General features: G+C 44.8%; 1 protein-coding gene across 1 annotated transcript in view; it reads left to right on the forward strand.

Moving 5' to 3' along the window:
* Positions 1 to 18,192, forward strand: part of LOC125927592 (heparan sulfate glucosamine 3-O-sulfotransferase 3A1) — a 101,549-nt gene that overhangs the window by 54,094 nt on the left and 29,263 nt on the right. The gene's annotated exons all lie outside the window — the stretch shown is intronic.

The raw sequence follows: 18,192 nt of genomic DNA on the forward strand, positions 1-18,192 counted from the left end.
TTCTAGGAAAACAAAGGGCCACCATGAAAATGTCAAGAAACAACCTCAGCGGCTTGCAGGATGGTAAATCCAGCTCTCCTGGGTGACTCAGTGGGCCTTCTGAGTGGCTGGGAGTAAGTCCATCATAGAGCCATTTCAGTCAACTAGAAAAGAAGTTTTTCCGGGGGCGGGGGGGAAGGTGGAAACACCATCTGTAAACACAAAAGGATGATTTTCGCAGGCAGTACCCACAGGGAGCTTGGTTCCATGAAACACAGTTGCTAGATGTCTGAAGATTAAGTAGCGAGACGCGTCACTTCTGTGGGATAGAGAAACACTATAAAATCACCGTGTCACTTAAAATACACAAACGTAGCACTTTATAGGCCAAATAGATAATTCTTGACAGAAAACGCCTTTTAAGACCTTGGCAGGGAGAAGCAACGTCTCAAGAATGTTTATCGTGGTAGTCGAAAACCTCCGTTAAATTCAGCCTTGTTGTCACCTAAGGAAACACCAAAGCCCAGACTTTCGCTTTCCTGGAATATCGATGGCATGAAGTGGAGGCTGATGAAATAAATAATTGTCATCACGTTTGGTACCTTGGAATAACCTTCTACCTGTGCAGTATAGGAAAATGCTTCCCCCCCCTGCCTGCCCTTTTCATCCCTATCCTGTGCATGAGGTATCTCTCCCCTCAGTTGATAAGCATCTGGTGGAAACTTTCGAAGATTTTTTCGAGGGGCACGAGTTTGTCTTTAAGACTTGAAAGAAAATGGAAGAGAAGGATTCAATTACTCCTATGAGAAATGAACGTCCTACCCAAGGTTTGGCCACTGCTCGAATGCTTGTTTTAAAACTGAATTATAGGCGTAATACATTTGCCAGAGACACGGGCATTAATTTTTCCCAACCCATTCAAGACTGGGAGGACAGAACAGGAGGGCGCAGAGAGAAAATAAGATAATCAGAGTTTCACGTTGATTTATTCATCCTTGTGCAAAGTTAAGGGGCACGTGAGGGATACTGTTCCAGACCCCGCAGAAGGAAGGACGCTGGGGCAGCCTGCCAAACAGAAAGTCTCATTGTTGTTCTTAGATGATCTGAGATTGCTTTGTTTCTCTAGCTGCTTTATAAAAATACATATGCATAAAATACGCCCCATGACACAGAAGGAGTGAGCGGGGGCCCCGCTGTTTGTCCGGGAAACGCCTGTATTCCTAACCTGCCTGTCTGCCGGCTCATTCCTTTCATAAAGATAAAGTGGGTCGGTGCAGAGCCGAGCTGAGGCTGTCATTCCTGTGTGTTTGAATCGGGTCGTGCAAGAGAGATCGGCGCACGGCCCGCCCTGGGCCAGACGGATGGGCTGGGGGCGCAAAGTTGATGCCGCACGGAAGTCTGTGTATGCGACCTGTCTGTCTCGCGGACCTGACGTCGATCGCTCAGTATGGGTGGGAGGGAAGCACTCCTCCAGGAATCCGCGGATTCTTCCATCCGTCAGCGATCAGGCTTATCGTGTGGGAGGCAGAGCTCACAGTGCAAGTGTAGCGCTCCTGGTTACAGGGCTGAATATCGTGGCTTTGACAGTGGGACACAGAACAAAGGCTGAAGCTCTCCGAAGCGTGGCTCCTGGGAGATCACATTGGTGTCATGCCTCGAAAGCCCATCCTGGCTCTAGGACTTTGTGACAAGAAGCTTCTCGTCTGGAGTCGTCAGTTTCCATTGTATGAAAAGAAACCGATCGGGGCTGGGGACAGTACTGGAACATTGGTGAAGGCGGTTAGCCGTATTGTTAAGTTGGATCTTCTCTCCGTCATAGAACCCAGGTCTTCATTCCAAAGAACCTTCCTGGCATGCTGTTCTTCAAACCATGTATCTGATGTATCTGTGCAAAGAGACGTATCTGTGGACCCTCTTGGGTCCCCAGGAGGTGGGGAACAGAGAGTGTGTGGCTATTGTCTCGTGAGGCAAAGGAGAACTTAGTTGAAAAACAAAAGAGCCAGGGGTGCCCGAGTGGCTCGGTTGGTTAAGCGCCCTACTTTTGATTTCGGTTCAGGTCATGATTTCACGGTTGGTGAGATCGAGCCCCGCATCAGGCTCTGCGCTGACAGCACAGAGCCTTCTTGGGATTCTCTCTCTCTCCCTTTCTCCCTCTGTCCCTCCCCCACTCTCGCTTGCTCTGTCTCTCTTTCAAAAATAAATAAGTAAACATTTAAAATTAAAAAAAAATTTTTTTAATGTTAATTTCTGAGACAGAGAGAGACAGAGCACGAGTCGGGGAGGGCCAGAGAGAGAGGGAGACACAGAATCCGAAGCAGGCGCCAGGCTCTTGAGCTGTCAGCACAGAGCCCAACGTGGGGCTCGAACTCACAAACCGTGAGATCATGACCTGAGCCCAAGGCGGTCGCTCAACCGACTGAGCCACCCAGGTGCCCCTAAAAAAATTTTTTTTAAAGAACATATCTTCTCATATCCATAAACTAAAATCAAGTCTATTCAGTTGCCTTAAAAACTACTCCTTGCCTTTCTTCTAAGGCAACGTAAACCACTTTTTGCCCCCAAACGAAATTAAAAAAATAATAACATAAGCTCATTTATCTTAGAACTGGCTTTGCAGGCAATGTTGGCAGGTCTATCTGTTTGAAAAGAGACCTTGAAACCCTAGTGCCTTCTTTAAAGCTTAGGTCTTGAGGCCGACCCGCAGGGAGATGATAGGTGAGATTTGGATGGAGCATCACGTTTTTCTTGCTCTCGCCGCAAAAGGATCATGAAACGTGAACATAGAGACTTGGCCTGTGACTTCGGAGAAACATCACTCTCTGTCCAGCAGCTGCAAAGTGAGTGACTTTCTGTGGTCCTCCGGGTCACTTAGGAAAGATTCTGGAATCGCCACAAAAACATGCTGCTTTTCCAGTTTCTGGTCTTGAAGAGAGAATCTAATACAGTTCTGTGGATCTCTTTTCTCTCCGCCCCCCTCCACCCCTTTCTTGCCCCAGAGAACAGTGGGTCACTAAATCCCCCTCATTAGCATAAAGATAGCAATTTGACATCAGCTGGCTGTTGTGTAGGAACAGATGTGTTTCCGACCTATGGATGTTTTCCTTCTTTTGGAAGAGAGGAAGCCCCAGTTGGGAGGAGCAGGAGTCCTGCCGTACCTGGGGTCACTTTTACAGGGTTTTAATTTCTTTTTTTCTCTTCAGCCGCCTAATGAATAAAGTTGACCTCTGTTACTCCCCGGTTTCTGTTTGTGAATTCGCCCACTTGTTACAATTCGTTTGCAGCCCCCAGATTAACACCTGCGGTGCTTTGGTGGCCATTTTTGGACATGCTCAGAGCAACAAGATACTTCAGTCACCCTGGACGTGTGTTCCGAGTTGAAGTCAAACAAAGTGGTGCTTTGCCTCCTTGTTTTACCTCTCAGATTGTCAAGAAGTGTCCTTTTCGTGGTCTGTAGGATGCCATGTTTTTTAATATTCTCTGTGTTTCTTTAGTGCCCCCTCCCCCAAGATACTGCCAAAGTGCTGCCTTGTGTTTCTAAGTAAAGGAAGGCTGTGATGTTCCCCGTGGAGAAAATACGTGTGTTAGATAAGCCTTGTTCAGGCAAGAGTTACAGTGCGGTTGGCTGTGAGCTCGAGGTTAATGCATCAGTAGTCTCTATTAAATAAGGAGGTTTAAACAGAAACACATAGAAAAACAAGATTTTGTATTAATTTGTTGACAGCAGTGTCACCAGAGGCTCATGGGAAGCTAACCCTACATTTCCCCTGAGATTCATCGGTTTGGTATTCACTAATTCAGCATTCCCGGGACTTTATGGACCGTAACGACCTCGGATAATGAGCACAGACTATAGAGGTGTGGAGAGCCCACCCTGTTCAAGAGCCCTGAAGTGAAATAGAATGTATCCTGTTCTCAAGAAGTGTGTTTAGGGGCGCCTGGGTGGCTCAGTCGGTTGGGCGTCCGACTTCGGCTCAGGTCACGATCTCGCGGTCCGTGAGTTCGAGCCCCGCGTCGGGCTCTGGGCTGATGGCTCAGAGCCTGGAGCCTGTTTCCGATTCTGTGTCTCCCTCTCTCTCTGCCCCTCCCCCGTTCATGCTCTGTCTCTCTCTGTCTCAAAAATAAATAAAACGTTAAAAAAAAAAAAAAAAAAAAAAAAAAAAAAAGAAGTGTGTTTAAAGGCAGTAGTAACCATTTTGAGCATTACTCACTCCAAGCACCTGAATACAGTACCTGCCTTAACTTATCTCGGTGATAACGTTAAGTTGGGCATTAAACTATTTATAGGAACAAAGACTCAAGTTGGCACAGCTACTAATGGAATAGCTAGGATTTGGACCTGATTCGATTCATGGGCTCTCCCAATTCATTGTCCCATGCTCTTCTGTCTAGCTAGCCAAGGAAAAGGCCACTCACCTGCTGTCACTCTTGGACCTAGAAAAAGAAGGGACCAAAATGGGTATTTCTGGTTGGTTTTCGCAAAAAACACCCCCAAGTTCGTCCTCATTTCTCTCTCCGGGCTGCTTTGGGATACCTGTAAAGCTGTTCTGAGAGAAGCTTTTCTAGAATTTACCATCCTTCATTTGTCCCTTTTCTTCTGATTGGTTGCAGTACATATAAGACAAGAATTTTAAACAAGAAAAGAACTTTATACTCTAGTCTGTGATCCTTGATCATAGTAAATAGCATTTAATGTTTTTTGTTCGTTTGTTTTGGTTATTGCTGTCTCATCTGATCAATTTACAGGCCACACCTAAAGCATTAGGGAGTTGTTTTTATGAAAGTAACATCTGTTTATTGAGATACAGATTCTTCCTATTATTTATTATTTTGAATTAACCGATTTGCAATGGATGTCACCAACCTCAAAGGACAGATACAGGTGGATTTCCTGTGGACTTAATAAAAAGTTTAGTAGTTTTTCAGATTATGACTTATTTTTTTTTTCTTGTTCTTACTGTTGTCGTCTTTCCTTGAAAAGTCCGGGGACTCTCTATAAAGTAGGGTCTGTGTTTCAGACCTTTCCCCTCCAAACAGGACTTAGGACAGTGACAACGTTTCAATGTTCCTCAAAGGTTGCTGTCAGGACAGAGTGGAATCATTTATAAAAATCACCTTCAGTGGATACTAGAACTGGACTCCTTAAATAATTTGTTCCTTTTCTATTCCCCTTAGTTAAAAAAAAAAATGTTTATTTATTTATTTTGAGAGAGAGCGTGCGAGCACAGGGGAAGGGCAGAGAGACCTTAGTCAGCAGTTTATTTCTCTTTAGCATTTATAAAGTCATTTACAAGGCTAGTGTATAAATCAGAAAGCCTAACTTGTACAGCTGTTAACCACACATAATAACTTTGTACGTGTAGATTTCTCTATAGTTTACAGAGCCCCCTTCTCACTCTCAGACATATTTCATTCAATTTAATCCTTACAGCATCCCTGAGAAAAGGACAGAACAGATGCCATTGTCTTTTTTAAGGTAAGATGGTGAGGCCGGGGTCTACAGAAGATGAGGTTATTTGGGATAAGATCGAAGATGTCACTGAAAATAACTTGATAAAATTCTTCCATTTTCAAGAATTCTTCCATTTTCGTTATGAGTCCAAGTACATATGTCACCAAATTGTTTACCGGGTGCAGATGCTTCTTGGAAATCACCAGAACTGGACTGCAGAATGCCACTGTTCGATGTTCTTATCTTGCACTGCCCAGATGTCCCACATTTCACACTTTTATTGGAGGATGCCAGAGAAAATGGTTGCCTTTTTCCATCTTGGGTATCCTTTCTCCGGATACCGGAGAATTTCTTAACCCTCTTCTAAACTCTGAACATCCAGATCCCTTTTCTTTGTGGGTCTCTCCTTCACTTTCCTTCTCAATCTTTTTTTAATGCTTATGTAGTTTCTGAGAGAGAGAGACAGAGTGTGAGCAGGGGAGGGGCAGAGAGAGAGGGAGACACAGAATCCGAAGCAGGCTCCAGGCCCCGAGCTGTCGGCACGGAGCCCGACGCGTGGCTCGAACCCACAAACCGCGAGATCATGACCTGAGCTGAAGTCGGATCCTCAAGCGACTGAGCCACCCGGGCGCCCCATACTTTTCCACGTTCCTTCTGACACCTCGGGCTTTGGGTTCTCCTGGAAAGCTCAATTTGCCCATCTCATGGTCTCCATTTCTTTGGTCCCAGGTGTTCAGCTTCCTTCTTCTGGAACTTACTTCTGGCCCTTGACAGCCTGAGGACCATTCATTGGCCCGCTTGAAATCTGAACTTCCCAGGGGCCCATTCCTGGTCTCCCCTGGTCCCTCTGCTGACTAGGAGAGCCTACCCATGGCCTTCTCCCTGTTCCGTGACAACCAGGTCTTTTGTAAATGAACGCGTGTGCAGGGATCACTCGTGAGTGCAAGCGAGAGCCCTCTGCCTGCGTCTGCGGGAGACCACGTTCCCTACCCCGGGCTTCACAGTGGTGGCCGGAGAAGTCACTCACTGGTGAACTGTGTCCATGGCGTCTCCACTTGGGCGGGGGGCCGTTTCAGCTGGTCTGGCTCCCTGTGCTTGCAAAGAGGCTTGATTCGGAACTCTTAATTACAGCCGCTCATTCAGGCCTGGCCTTCTGATCATTCGTCTTTTAAGTGTTCAGCTTCTGAATCCCATTTGGTTCCCTATCCCCCCTCCTGGCCCTCCCCACCTCCCCTTGATGTGGCCAGAATAGTTAACTCAGACAATTAGTAAATGCTGAATCATTGAGTCAGTGAATAGAGCAAGGGTCTGTGTGAGATATACAACTTCCTGAGTGGGTTTAATGGAAGTCTAAAGAGATTTTTCACAGATTCATGGGTTTTCAAAGGAGAAATTTGCATATTAATAAGAAGCTGTTCAGACTGATTCGCTTAATGTGTTTGGAGTAAGTATAATTAAATGTCAAGGGAGATAGATCATGAAGTAATGAAGCTGAAGCCAATTTATCAAAAATAAGGTCTAGGGAGAGACATTTCAAATAATAAACAGTTCTCTAACCTTCCTTTTTAAGGTGATTTGCTTAGTCTGGGCCAAGATTTACATGTTTTCTGAGGCTCTTGCAAACAAAGATTCTGGGAACGGGGTGGGGGCTGGGGAAGGAGAATGGACATTTTTCCTATTCAAGTTCATAACATTCAAGGAGGTCTTTCCCGTCCGAAACACTTTTAAAAGGGACAAAACCTGTTTAGTTTTGCTCTCTCAGATATTGAGATGTGGTTCGGATCAGCACCCCCCGCCCCCATTCTACCCCCATGCACACAGCTGCCATTTGCAAAATCCTGCTCCTAGGACCAGAAACGACATTGGTGGAGGGTGGCTGGTCACTCGGGAATCGCACCTATAGCAAAAACTGATGGAGCGTTGAAAACCAACGCTGGGTTCTGGGTTTTGAATCCTGAGCTATTTACTCACAAGCTACTTACTAAGGAGCTGGCCATTCCTTGAACAAACTCAACCCAAGCTTTGCTTTGAATTCACTTAGGAAAGAAGTCATGATGCAGTTACACAGGCATCTTTGTATGCTTTACTCCCTAAGTGTTTGATTGAATTAATCAAGACATTCAGGCTCGTGCAGTAGACGGACGGAGTCTCTTGAACTCTGCACGACACTAAAGTGACCTCAGGAGAAGTTGCTTAACAGGGTCAAATGGAAATAAATACTAGCGTTTGATGCTGTTTCTCAGAGTGGGGAAGCCAGGGGATTCATTCCTGGGCAGACTGGGGTGAGCAGGACCCTCACTGAGGTCTCCAGGAAAGAGAGAGGAGGATTGGAGTCAATGCTGTAAAACCACTGTGTGGAAGGAAGAGAGGAAATGCCTCCCTCCTACCCTCTTGTTACACTGACAACATGGAAAGCCACGTTTCAAAACAGAGATAGGAAAATAAATAAATAAATAAATAATAAAAAGAAAAACAGAGATAGGGACGCCTGGGTGGCTCAGCGGGTTAAGCATCCGGCTTCGGCTCAGGTCGTGATCTCACAGTTCATGGATTCAAGCCTAGTGTCGGGCTCCGTGCTGACAGCTCGGAGCCTGGAGCCTGCTTCGAATTCTGTGTCTGCCTCTCTCTGCCCCTCCCCCACTGTGCACGCTCTCTCTCTCTCTCTCTCGCTCTCAAAAATAAATAAACATTAAATAAAATATAACCTCAGAGATTACAAAGTGTTTCCGCTTGTGATGACTGTGGGTTGTACTGACTGGGGCCAGTGGGAGGGTTAGGAAGATGCCCTGATTCAGGGATCTAAGGTTTTTGAAGGATCGTTTAATTTTGGATGGTGACAGATTCCCCCATGTTCCACAGAGCAAACTGAGGATCTATTTTGTCCTACATCTGAACAGATCGTGACACACGGTGTTTTTTAAAAGTTAGTTAATGTGGGGCGCCTGGGTGGCGCAGTCGGTTAAGCGTCCGGCTTCAGCCAGGTCACGATCTCGCGGTCCGTGAGTTCGAGCCCCGCGTCAGGCTCTGGGCTGATGGCTCGGAGCCTGGAGCCTGTTTCCGATTCTGTGTCTCCCTCTCTCTCTGCCCCTCCCCCATTCATGCTCTGTCTCTCTCTGTCCCAAAAATAAATAAAAAACGTTGAAAAAAAAAAAATTAAAAAAAAAAAAAAGTTAGTTAATGTGACCCACTGCCTTTGGACTCTGCCCATCGTGGGTTTAAGTCCCAACACCCTTTGTGATCCCTTGGGTGACTTTGGACAAGTCACTTAGCCTCTGGAAAAGTAGAAATCATAATGTCTGCCTTGTTTGGCTTTGGTCAGGAGTAGAGATGTGTATGTGAACTACCTTACTGTGATCATTGTGGTTGTATCCTTTCTCCCATGACCCCATGAAGCCACCATTTTTGGACCCATCCTTTGTGAGCATCCTTCACACTTTGAGTGACTAAACTTTGAGTGCCTAGTCCAATGACTAGAGACATTGGACCCTCTACTCTCTACTTATTTTCAAAGTTAAAATAAAAATAGTAGTGTAGGTGGAATTGTGTATATGCAACCAAGAGAATTCCTTGGGAACTTTGTTTTCTATCTCTTCGGAGATTGAAAGAAAAGCATTTCTTTCCTGGCGATCTAGCCTCTCATCATGTCTCTTTTCCCAATGACTGATGTATGTTCCTCTGCGTGTGTGTGTATGTGTGTGTGTAGATGGATAGAGTACAGTTGTGGTTTTAAATGTTTGTGCCACTGGGACTCAGTCTTAAAATTAAGAACAAAAACAAACACTGTGTTGCCAACTCTTACTATACAATACTTATAATTACTTATAATACAATTACTTACTTATAATGCAGTACGTGCTAGTTGATTGAGGGAGGGGTGTGTCAGGAACCCACCGGCTTACCCTCTCCCTTGGTCAGGTCTCCCTAAACCCTTTCCAGGGGACCTCTAGGGCTGTATTCAGCCTGGTTTGAATGCATAACTCACCGGCTCACATTTTCTCTAGCATGTGTTGGTCATATTTGTCATCATGGTCTTAGTAATGTGCAATTTTTATCACATCACTGCAACTTGAAACGAACACGAGAGTATCGTGCTGCCGTCATAAATGTTCCTTCATTTCGCACAACGGGAAATTCTTTCCGTAGATGGTTGTTCGGCGACTCAGCAAAACGTAGGCCTGGAACTTCTCATTCATACCTTGTGCTTCCCGGCTGTTAAGCGTTTCTTTTTCGACCACAGGAACAGTGGTTCCCGCCATTGGACCACAGGAACAGGAACAGTGGTCCCGCCATTGACTGGACCTTCCACGTCATGACCAGTTGGAAGGACCGTCCTCGTATCTAGCTGGAGACAAATCTCTTTAACTTCATCCTTGAGTCCAGAGGCAGCAAGTTCAAGAAAATAAGTTCAGTTCTGGAGCACCTGGGTGGCTCAGTCAGTTAAGTGTCTGACTCTTGATTTCAGCTCAGGTCATGATCCCACGGTTCATGAGGTCAAGCCCCGCATCAGGCTCTGAGCTGACAGTGTGGGGCCTGCTTGGGATTCTCTCTCTCTCCTTCTCTGTCTGCCCCTCTCCAATTCGTGCTGTCTCCCCGCTCTCTCTCTCAAAATAAACAAATTTTAAGAAAAAGAATAAGTTCAGCTCTTTTATTTACTGCTAGCCCATTTTGATATGAAATGCTTTTGAAATCCTCAAAGTCAGCTTGCAAAATGTATTCTTTATAATGTTACTTCTATAGTGTTTTATGGTATCCTGAAGGAAGGAGGATTTATGGTCAAATATGAATGGGAAATGAATTCTTTCTGGGGTAGATTTTTTTGATAGTGGACTTTTAATAGTTGTATGTGTAAGGTTCGCTGTGACCAACCAAATGGGATTTGTCGTCGACACTGTTTTCCAAGGACAGTGACGGCGCAAAAGCATTTCTCATGAACATCTGTCGGGACGGTGTGTTCCTTGGAACACAGTTTGGGAAAGGCTACCTTTTTTTTTTAATAAAGCAAAAATTGTGATTGATAAAATGAAAACTTCGTGAGGATAGACGAACTTCGTTGTTAGACTTTGGTTGTGGCCTTTGGGAGGTTAACTGAGGACCCATATGGGCAGGTCCTTTTTTTCTCCTGAATAAGTAGACCGACAGGAATGTTGACTGTCAGTTTCGTTCCTGAAAACATGGGCCTAGAGTCTGAATTTCACATGATAGGTTGGTGTTATTATGATATGATAGATTTTTTTTTGTACCATGGGACAAGCAGTTTATTTTCTCCCTAACAAATAACAGGTGCTGTTGGTTCAAGGAAACCACCTACATAGAGATAAAATATCTTTCTCTAGGGCTGTCAAAAGTACTATGCTATGGAATTTTCCATATTTTATTGCTTTGGGTGCCTCGTTATTCTCCCAGGGTTACCATTTCCCTATATCAGAGTCTACAAACCAATAGGACTGTGTATATATATAAGGCATTTGTGACAGCTATATATCTTGGACCCCATACTTTCCAGCTTTATCTCCCTGCCCGCCCCCACCACTGCATATACTTCATTCCCAGGCACTATCCATTGTCCCACATCCACAGCTATTACGTCCTTGTTCCTTTGCGCGTGTGTCCATCCCCGTGATTGAGATGCCTGTTTTCTTTATTCTGTCCATCCAACCCCCACTCGTTCTTTTTATTTTCAAAAAATTAAAAAAAAATTTAATGTTTATTATTTTTGGAGAGAGACACAGAAGGGGGAAGGGCAGAGAGAGAGGAAGACACAGAGCTGGACGTGGGGCTCCAGCTCACAGACCGTGAGATCATGACCTGAGTTGGATGCTTAACCGACCGAGCCACCCAGGCATCCCCCCTCCACCAACTCATTCTTCAAAGATACATTCACATGCCACTCTCTTCATGACTTGGCTGGCCCCAGTGTGGTTCCGGTGGCCAGACTTCCTTTCCGGAGCTGTAGGCCACTTCGTTTGTAATTCATGCTTTGTCACCATTTGAACTCTCCAGAAAGCAGATCCTTAGAAGGAGTTAGGAGTATAAATGAGGTCTTGGAGGTAGCCACCTGCACAGGAACAGGGAAGTAAGCTGGATTGGACAGAGCCAACGTAAAGATTGCTCATCGAAGAAGGTCCCAATTCCCGCAGACGGGGCTCAGCTCCTGTGCCGCTGAGATTGACCCCATGGAAGGACTCGCAACAGCTGGAAGCTGTCAGCTGATGGCACTTCCCACAGCTGGGCTACGATACGAGTCCTTTTCGTGAAGAAGGATCAGAGTAGCTCATCTCGTGTCTTCTCTCTTTTTGCTGCCTCTCGGACTTTTTATTCCATGACCCACATACCCAGCGTGTGAGAACTCGAAGGGGCTTTCGTTATCATGCAGGTGAGCCTCCACGTTTTACAGACAAGGACACGGCACCATTTTTCACCCGCACTGGATTATGACTTCCTTCCTTGTATGATCCATACTGACTTGAGTCCCAAATCAGAATCTAGTAGGTCAGTCTAGCTGTTTTCATTCCACTGACATCTGTGTATCCATTTATCTGTACCCAGCAAGCACTCTCTTCCTGGGGGCCAAAAGATACTGTATTCATCCTGTTGATGGATTTTGGGTAGAAAATGAGGCAAATATTAATGATATCTATAATAGGCTATAATAGTTCAATGACACATCAAAAAAACCCAGCCCTGACACTTTAAATAGTAGGCTTTTATGACTTGCAGTCCCCAAACAATTATGGATAATGAAGGGACCTGGAACCCAACAACAGCAGATCAGCTGCGGCCATAGTTGGGAATTGGAACAGATTTTTGTTTGTAGAAGGAGGAAAATCAATAAGCAGAATGGGTCTGAATCACAGCAGAGTGTCTGTTTTCCTTTCTGTTTATCCATCGCTCTTTCTAGAAACCGTAGTGGCTCCAAGGCTGTCTTAGATGCACTTTTCAAAGCTCTGCTGTCTTTTCACTGGCTCTTGGTGCTCTTTGAGGGCGTGGTGGTGGGGAAGGGGGGGGCTCCACTCTCCCACAGGGGTCTTCCCCCCTCTACTGGTGACCAGTAATGCCTTAATTACCCAACCCAAAGCAGGTGATGTCTGTCTTCTTGGTCCTGAGGGCTCTTGATGGCTCAACTCCCTAAAAGGGAACACTTTCCACATCAATAATTAAACAGAACAATTAGGGGAATTTAAAAAGTATAATTAGACAGAATCAACTCTGGGTCCCTTGAGCATTCTGTGTCTTTTTCTTTGTCATGCCCCATTCCCTCCCTCCCCTTCCCCTAAAGTGTCATTTTGTGGACATAGGACGCCTCTATTCTGTCTGTGTCTTTAAAGCCCAGGCAGAAGGGGGGGGGGGGAAATCAATTGAAAGGATAAACGTGAGGAGCGGAAGCTTGAGTGCAGACGCAGACTGCTGGGTTCCAGTTGTTGGGATTTGGTATTTTCTCCTGGCCGGCCGTAGCTCTTGGGGCTGAGGCGTGGAAAGGGGGCAGGGTGTTTCAGGCTGGCACATCCAGATGTGCAGGAAGTCTCTGGAAATGGGGCTCCTTATCCCCAGAATAGTGACGCGCTTGTCTCAATGGGGCCGCATTTACTACAGAAATTCCCTCAGGGGGCGCCTGGGTGGCTCAGTCGGTTAAGCATCCGACTTTGGCTCAGGTCATGATCTCATGGTTTGGAAGTTCGAGCCCCGTGTCGGGCTCTGTGCTGACAGCTCAGAGCCTGGAGCCTGCTTCCGATTCTGTGTCTCCCTCTCTCTCTGCTCCTCTCTCTCTCTCTCTCTCTCTCTCTCTTTCTCTCAAAAATAAACATTAAAAAAAATCACAGGCCAAACCAGAGAATATGGTAGAATGGTAATATGCTAGTATGAATGCAAGTTTCCCCTTCTCCCAAATCCCCAATGAAATGGCCAAAGAAATAATAGTAATGAGGAACAAACAGTATCCGTAATGAAACAAAAGCAAGGCGCCATCAATCTACCAAAAAACTCGTAAACCCCTCTAAGATACAACGCAGGGGAATTTGGATTAGGGAAAGGGCAGGCAGCCCAGGAGCCAGGGAAGAGAACAGAAGGACCCACTTGGAAGCCTGTACCCTCAGATACTGGGACCTTGGGGAGAGTAGGCTGTAGTGCAGTGACCCAAGGGCAGACACAGGTGTACCCTGGGGAGACCCCAAGGGCCAAGGTTGATGGGGCAGCGTTCACACCTGCAGACAACTAGGTGGGTCCTGCCGCCCTGATCCCGCCCCCTCCAGCGGCAGGTGGGGGCTCAGCACAGCTCATGCCTGGTGTCCCTGGACCCGGCAGCTCCTGTGCTCACACCCCTCCTTCTCTATATATATATGTGACTTAAAAAAACTTTTTTTTTTTTAGGGGCGCCTGGGTGGCGCAGTCGGTTAAGCGTCCGACTTCAGCCAGGTCATGATCTCGCGGTCCGTGAGTTCGAGCCCCGAGTCAGGCTCTGGGCTGATGGCTCGGAGCCTGGAGCCTGTTTCCAATTCTGTGTCTCCCTCTCTCTCTGCCCCTCCCCCGTTCATGCTCTGTCTCTCTCTGTCCCAAAAATAAATTAAAAAAAAAAAAAAATTTTTTTTTAACGTTTATCTTTGAGAATCAGAGACAGAGCGTGAGCAAGGGAGGAACAGAGAAGAGAGGGTGACACAGAATTCGAAGCAGGTTCCAGGCTCTGAGCTGACAGCACAGAGCCCGATGTGGGGCTCGAACCCATGGACCATGAGATCATGACCTGAGCCGAAGTCGGATGCTCAACCCCCATTTGACTTTTAATTAGACCAAGTAAAGCCCAGATAATAAGGTAACATTTCTCTTTTCCCTTCCTCTGGCCCTGACAGATTTCAGCAGGAACTCAGAAAAACAAAAGCCATCCCTGCCCTAACTGTGAACAAATATGGATTCACCTCTGGCACCCTGTAAGGGCAACAGCAAGGGCACATGATCAAACATAAGGCTTAGTCCTTTCAGAGAATATCACCGACTGGAAGAATCCCCCAGGATCTAGAGTTTCAGTGTGAAATAAGAGAAAACTTGGAAAAATCTCTCATTCATTTCCCAGCAAGATTTAAGTTTTCAGTTCAAAAGGCTAACCAAATACCATGCAGAAGTAATGAACACGGCCCTCCATGTATCCTGATTCCACAGAGAAAAGTTTCTCAAAGGATGAAGGGGGAAAAACAAAAAATCTTAATCATCTAGATGACAAGCACAGGTTCCCCTAAAAGAAGAAAAATGATGTTTCCCTGAGACGTCTTTCTCAAAATATCGTCTTTCAAAAAGCAGTAGCCTGATACTACAGACTTTCGAGGGAGAAAAAGACATGGTTAATGTAAAGACAGTTTACGATAAAAACGAGTTAACTGGATGGAGTTCTATAGTAGAAAAGGGAATTAGCAGGGGCGCCTGGGTGGCTCAGTCGGTTAAGCATCTCACTACAGCTCAGGTCATGATCTCATGGTTCATGAGTTCGAGCCCCATGTCGGGCTCTGAGCTGACAGCTCAGAGCCTGGAGCCTGCTTGGGATTCTGTGTGTCCCTCTCTCTCTGCCCCTCCCCTGCTCAATCTCGCTCTGTTTCTCAAACATGAGTCAACGTTAACAATTTTAAAAAGAAAAGGGAGTTAGTAATCTGTGATTACTCTTGTTTTCAAGAGACTTAAAAAAACAATATGGAGTAGTGTTTACAAATAGAAGAAGGGCCAAAGCTGACTTAGGTGTGTGGGCATGTGCATGCCCACACACACGTGGACACACATACGCATGTGCACACACATACACACACACTCAAAGGAAAAAAAGAAAGGAAATTAAGCTAGCTGGCATGACAGAATTGGCATCAATATAAAATTCAAGATCAAACACTTAAAATGAGATCTACTGTTAATAATCAAGATGGGGCGCCTGGGTGGCTTGGTCGGTTAAGCGTCCGACTTCAGCTCAGGTCATGATCTCACGGTCCGTGAGTTCGAGCCCCGTGTCAGGCTCTGTGCTGACAGCTCAGAGCCTGGAGCCGGCTTCAGATTCCGTGTCTCCCTCTCTCTCTCCCCTCCCCCACTTGTGCTCTCCCTCTCTCTCTCTCTCTCTCAAAAATAAAGGTTAAAAAAATTTTTAAAACAATAATCAAGAGTACAACCTGTAGCTTAATTTTCGTGAACCTTTATGTACCAGATGGCATAACCATGTAGCACCAAGGTATATGAAAGCTGTTAGAAATGCAAATACATTTTACGTTTTGTGGGGTTTTTTTTTTACTTTTTATTTTGAAATAATTATAGATTTGCAGGATTGCAAATAAGTGGACAGAAAGTTCCTGTGTACCCTTCACCTACTTCCCTCAATAGAAACATCTTGTGTCACTATAGTACAATATCCTAACCAGGAAATTAGCACTGATATAATTCACAGAACAAGCAGAAATTGCTTAAAATATCACAATAGCAGTAAAACATTCCAACACATCCATTTGAATCTATGCCAGAGCAGTTGGGAAAGTATGAATAAAAAACATGGGAGTCTCCAAAATACACTTAAAAAAATAAGTATCAGAAGGCTACCTAATCCTACAAACAGAAAACAGGTGGCCTTTTCAAAAGTCTGTGAAACATTTACAGAAATGTTTATATACTTGGCCATAAAAAGCATAGTAAGTTCCCTGAAAGTTTAAATAATATGAAACTCACACTTTGACCACAAGTAAAAAATAATAATAACAAGGACAAATGAAAGTAATGACAAGATTAAAACCTCTTTTCTTTAAATCCTTGAATTCAAGAGGAAATCAAATCTTCGGTTACAGGTCAGTTAGAGAAAAGCCAGATGATCAACTAAATAGCTGTCATGCCTCTGTAGTCAGTGACGTAAGTGGAATGAATTCACGTTTATATATTTTAATATCACTCTAGAAAAGAATGGAAATGAGCCGAGTCAATGTTGAAATCCAAAAACTAAGAAAGAAGCAAAATAGAGTAAAACGATGAGAATAGCTGTGGCCAGAAATATCGAAGACCACGGAAAACACACACTATATAACTTTAAGGTAATGAATTTGAAACAGACTAGAAATACGTTCTCTATCAAAAAGGTACCCATCACCAAAACTGTCTGCAGAAAGCAGAGAGGACATCAGCTGTTGAAAGAGAATCCAAATTAAATTGAAAACGACTAAAGAAGAGCAGGCAAAACTAAGGGAGAGAAAACTGTTAGGAGTTTCTCCCTATAAAACTAACCCACATCTCTTATCTGAAGCCTAAGAAACCCTGCCCCACCACAGGGGCAGGAGAGGAGCGAGAGAGAGAGAATCCCAAGGAGGCTCCACACTGTCAGCTCAGAGCCCAGTGTGGGGCTTGAACCCATGAACCATGAGATCATGACCTAAACCAAAACCAAGAGTCGGATGCTTGATGTCGAGCCACCCAGGCTCCCCCAGGACCACTTTTTAAAGATCCACCCACTGGTTTTGTTCCCCACCAACACCACCCTCTTCCTTTGCTGTCTTTTCTTTCTGATTTTACCCCAAGTCCAGGCTTTGTCGTTACCAATTGTTAAATCGTTTGTCTCAAGGAACCCATCCTTTTCCTTCTCAAGAAAATAACGGGACTGGCCTCATTCTTGGCCTTTTTCTTATTATTTCACCCGCTTTCTATACAACTACATGACCAGATCTTGAAATCACTTTTTTTTCCCCCAGAAAGGATCGCACGTAAGAAGAGAATGGACAAAACTTGGCTTGATCTTTTTGCTTGATCCCAGAGTCTTACATGCTGGACCCTTGAGATCGAGTTACTCCGCTGTCCTTTATGAACTTGCTGGCTGGTATAACTTCTCCCTTTTGATATTCCTTCTGCCTCTGATTCCTATCTTCCCCCATTTATTTCATTTCCAAACACTCAGCATTTATAGCTCATTCCAGATACCCATTTCAGCTTAAAAACTCGCTCTACCAATACCTACAAAATCGCACTTCAATGTTTCGTGGTAATATGGCACAAACCAGGAGCGTCCTCTTCTGAACTCACTTTGTGTATGTGTGTGTGTGTGTGTGTGTGTGTGTGTACATGTGTGTACATGAGTGGCCTATGAAACTTGAAATAGCTTTGGTGTTGTTAAACATTATTTGACCATTATATGCATGTTCTAGTTTTTATGGATTTGTGTCGGATGGCCTTAACTGAGCAAATACCATTTCTTGTACGACTCCAGTATTCACCAACGAACTCTGTGTGATCTGTCCACAAAGTGAGATGTTCACAGACATTATTTAATAGATTTTATCCTGAAATAGACGATAAATCCTCACATGGCAAGATCTGGCTTCACACATTGTCCTTCAGCACAAAGACTCGCTAATTTGCTAGATGACCCGTGATGTTCCATTTTGGTAGTTTTGTGTATCTACGGTACAGATATATTACCATAATTGCCTTAACTTGATAGAAGACAAAATTTCATTAGTTTTGGTAGAAAACTATATTAAATTAAAAACAACCCCAAAAAGCATGCCATAAATCACTGAGAAAAAAATTAGACGTTTCTAAGTGGGAAATTTAGCAGTAACACAGATAAATACTTTTTTGAAAGTTGATGTACTCTATCAGTATTATTCATATTTTTTTTTAAATTTTTTTTTTCAACGTTTTTTATTTATTTTTGGGACAGAGAGAGACAGACAGAGCATGAACGGGGGACGGGCAGAGAGAGAGGGAGACACAGAATCTGAAACAGGCTCCAGGCTCCGAGCCATCAGCCCAGAGCCTGACGCGGGGCT

This window comes from Panthera uncia, chromosome E1 (genome assembly GCF_023721935.1).
Source record: "Panthera uncia isolate 11264 chromosome E1, Puncia_PCG_1.0, whole genome shotgun sequence".
Classification (NCBI taxonomy): Eukaryota; Metazoa; Chordata; class Mammalia; order Carnivora; family Felidae; genus Panthera; species Panthera uncia.